The sequence below is a fragment of the Pseudorasbora parva genome, chromosome 11 (genome assembly GCF_024679245.1).
Source record: "Pseudorasbora parva isolate DD20220531a chromosome 11, ASM2467924v1, whole genome shotgun sequence".
NCBI lineage: Eukaryota > Metazoa > Chordata > Actinopteri > Cypriniformes > Gobionidae > Pseudorasbora > Pseudorasbora parva.
Window position 1 is genome coordinate 7,564,366 of NC_090182.1, and position 4,903 is coordinate 7,569,268.

The following is a 4,903-nucleotide window of genomic DNA, read 5'->3' on the forward strand; positions in this document are numbered from 1 at the left end:
GACGGCCCCTTTGTGTCATTTTTTCTGGACAGATAACATGATTATCGTGAAACTCTGCATGGCACAAGCTGACAGGTCAGCATATTCTTACTGCTTTCTCTCTGACACCTTCCTCCCCAGCACCACCCGTCTACACTGTAAAAAAGTTGTTTTTTAAAAGTACAATTAGCATGTCATTCCCCAATTGAAACTTAAATAGTTGTCATTCAAGAATGCTTTGGAGTACAGACGTTTGATCTTGTTTTAAAGACACTCAGCAGATTATAGCTGAAGTAAACTTTAAACAAAGAAACTATGAAAAAAATATGGAAGTTTAAATTTACTGTAAACTAAATGTACAGTACCTAAATATCTTTTACTCTAAAAGGAAGCTCCTTTCACACTGCGATTCCGGCAAATACACGGATAATGCGACCCGGCATTTGTTCCCGGGCCGCTAGATTTGGTCCATTCTCACTGCCAGCGAAATACCGTAATATGTGCGCTTTCACACACAACACTTAACCGTCCCGGGTCGAGTTGACACGTGACATCCTGATGTGACGTATAATGGCGAGCAATCTCAGCTTCAGCGCGGATAGTAAGGAGCTCCGTGGTCTCGACTTGTGTTCAGTTTGCGCACATTTCTGCTTGTTTAATTTTAGTTTCTTTTGTATACGAACACTCTCTGCGTTTAAAACACCGACTAGCTCTTCTGGCACTGCAGGGTTGTATTATTGAAAAAACAAGCTCTAGGAGTCGCACGATAACTACGTACACGTTGCGGCATTAGTTTTGGCTTTTGTTCACACAGCGCTCGTCCCGGGTCGAATCCCGCAATGTTACTAGGTCCCCGACCCGGGTTCAATTCGGTAATCAATCCCGGGACGACAGAAGGCGACCCGGCAATGCTCCGGGAATATTCCGGGTCCGAAGTGCAGTGTGAAAGGGGCTTAAAAGGACTATAAAATCAAAGACATATGTCAAACCAAGTTCTAAATTTGAAGTTGACATCACAAAAATTGAATTTCACAAAATATTTTATTTATGCGTAATACCAAAAATAGCCACCGGGTGACACATTCCATTGAATTTTCTTTTGATGCGTAACAGATTAAAACATTTATGCACAGATATCACTTCTATCACAACATAGGGAACCTTGAGACTCGGACCTTTCCGACAATGTGTTTTGTCAAGATTAGAAAAGGGTTTAATAGTTCAAATAAATGTTGTAATATGAAACATGACGACGTCCAATAGGGGAGGAGCCTGCTAAAAGAATTTAAAGTACCGTTCTTATGGTAACGTGACATCCAATTTCAAAACGGTTTTTAAAGGATTAAATTTTGAGCTTAAGCTTTCCAAATGATATCTAATTTATGATGATTACTAAAATATATGATAAAAAAGGCGATCAAGTATGTAAGGGCGCACGAAAAGTACTCATCCCTTTAAAGCATCTGTCCATTTTATATTGATGTCTCATAAATGTCCAAAAGGGACTTTTTTTCTATTTGACAAGATGTCTTTTTTCCTCCTCAAAGTCTCATGCGTTGCAGGTTTACTTTAATAAGAGGTTTGCCTGTCTATACATCCAAGAACAATTTTACTCCCACGATTATAACAAATCACAGACATTGTCATTTCTTACTCATTTCTTTAAAAATGATTTGTAATTATTATGTGTCTTTCATAGTAAGACCATAACTTCAACACAATCACAGAAACTTGTTTTACTTCATACTTTTACCAGAGACTTTCTAAAAAGTGGGACATTTGACACATATCTGTCTCCAGCATTAGGTGAGCACTGCCTCAGGAGACGTCCATCCTCATGCTAAACATGGGCTCGAGCCGTCCTAAAGGGAGACCATTCAAAGCGATTTTGTAAAGGAGAGGTGTCTAACTCACATCAGCCGGGGAACATCAAGGGTCGATGCTCGCCCCCCATTTTTCTATATTTTTTTAAGCATTGACCCTTGAGGTACATTTTCTACGTCAGGGGTAGTAGTTTAATTGACCTCTCACACCCACTCACAACCTAATTGCAAAAGTTGCTGTGAGATATAGGGCAGAGATCAAAATGAAATCAGTTTGTGTCATCCGCCTAAGGACAAACAGATGCATCTAAAACAGACATAAGGTGCAAATAAAAACCGTCTGATGGCGGTGTTTATCTTCATACCCAAATCTCAGTCCAGCAGTCTGGGACGCTGTACGACTGTAATACATACAGAGTTTGCCAAAGATTAGCTTAAATATGAGCTAAAAATACATAACGCTCATAAACGGCTGTCAGGCTATATTCTCACTTGAAACAGACCGAAACAGTATTCAGTGAATTATGCCTCAACAGATTACCCAAAATGCACTGTAGCACGTTTGGTGACCCACATCATACCTTTTTTTGTCTTGCCCCATAGCCTATAATAAAAATGAATACACCACAATATTTATTTATTTTATTCTGTATTTATTGCAGTAATTAAACAGCATGAAAAAGGCAACATATAATTCATTTCAATCATTACAAGCAACATTTGAGAACTAACAATGTGTCTTAATATGATTTAATAAGTTAGGCCTATTAACCAAAAACCTAGACCCCTTCATGTCAAAGAAAAAGCCACATATAAATATATATTTTTTGTCTGTAATTATCATTTAATATAATACCAATCTAAAAGATCAACACTTGCAGGAAAACTAAAAACCATGTGTTCTGGCTAATACAGTCCTTACAGCTATACTTTCAGCTCACTACAGTTTCTCAAAATAAAATAAAAATACAAAATAAAAACTATTATCTTATATATACAAATCCTTCTCTTCCCATAAGGCAATTTGGCTGAAATATTTCAGCCAGAAACCAGTATTTCTCACTTCTGGTGAATTTTTGCAACCTCACATGAAGGATATAGCAAAGATGAGTGCAGTTTCTCTTAGGCAAGACATTTAATAGCTGTTCGTAAATTTTACATTTTCTTTTACAACAACTGCTCCATCTGTTGGAGGAGTACAGTTATTGCAGTGAGAAATTATTATTATTACATACAGTTGTGGTCAGAATTATTGGCACCCCTGGTAAATATGATCAAAGATTGCTGTGGGAAAAAAAAATCTGCATTGTTTGTCCTTTTGATCTGTCAAATCCCAAAAATCAGACCTTTCATTGAAGTAAAATAATTGAAAGTGGGGTGAAATCACATAATGAAAGGCTTGCTTTTCTCCAAAACATGTTGGCCACAATTATTGGCACCTAATATCATATTGATAAGATAGTAAAACATCTCTGAAGTTTAAACACAAAGGAAACACAAAGGCCAAATTCCTTTAATCATGTATAATAATTTACTCATTCTGATGAATGATTAAGGGAATTTGGCCACAGAATATAGTTCTGATGTGCAGCAAAAGTTTGTTGAACTTCTCAAAATAGAAATCTGCAGTGGGAAAATAGCTAAAGCATTGAACATCCCTATTTCCACCATCAGGGCAATAGGCCACAGATGGAGAATCGCAGATTAGTTGAATCTTTGGGTCAGAAAGCGTAATTCGTTTTATTATCAAACAACTCCTATATCACCACATGTTGTTTGGGAGGGTTTCCAGAAAATGCGCTCTAAATGTACCTGCACTGCAAACACTTCTCTTCTGTCTTGTAATTTCCAGTCAAAATATTAAGATTCTTAAAGTGATGTGCATTTTCATACACAAGTAAAAATTACATAAGTATTCGGTCCTGCTTCCTGGGGGGCAAAAAACAAAAACAAATGTGAGTGCATTTTTCTTATTTTGCAAATTATCTGCAAATAGGTAAGACAAATTACTCAGAATGAAAAGCATTTGTGCTATGTCAATGAATGAATGAATGAATGAATGAAGCATTTAAACACCGCTGGTGATATGAAAAGGGGGAGGAGACCGAAAGAAACTGGGTTTACCAAAGAAAACCTGCCCCTAACCAGGGGCCTATTGCACAGAACTAGGATAAGGGATTAAGCTGGGAAATCTTGGTGATGATCCTGGCTCAATTTATCCACTAATATATCTCTCATTATCGTTCTTGGTATGAGTGTGCCTTCAGGGTACGTCTACACAACAGTGATGTACTAAATTCTGCATAAAGATGACAAGATCACCAAGATATCCCGGCTTAATCCCTTATCCTAGTTTTGTCCAATAGGCCCCTGGTTATGTTCACAGAGTAAGTTACCCAGGAAACTGATACCTCTCTTTCAGAAAAGGGCTTGACTTACCCTGATTTCTCTGGTTTATCATACCTCCCATTCTGAAACAGAAAACCCAGTTCCCCTCATTTCAGGGTTAACATCCTCAGAGTTTTCACTTAACCTCTTTTTCTGAAACAGCCCCAGGACATTTTGTTCAGATACATGGTATCATGAATTCTAGCAAATACCAGCAGATAAAATAAAAAAAAATCTAAACCCGTTGCTTCTCCAAGAAATCTTATAATAGGCAGTATTTGGATCTTCCATCAGGACAATGATCCAAAATCAACACACAAATGCAGGGGCGTAGCCATCTTTTCAGGAGTGAGGGGGACAGAAATGTCATAATACCATTTTGTTTTACCGATATAATTTACCGCATCTCTTGCTTTTAATCCGGTAAGATATCAAATACACTGCTGATCAATAACCACTAATATCTATAATATTGTTGCCAATTTTATGATTGGATTATGTACTTCAAACACTTGTGCATTAAGTATCCATAGATTTTATACAATGTAAAAATAATTTATATATATATATATATATATATATATATATATATATATATATATATATATATATATATATATATATATATATATATATATATATATATATATATATATATAGGCTGCATTTATTTAATAAAAAAATGCAGTAAAAAAATGTAATACAGTGAAATA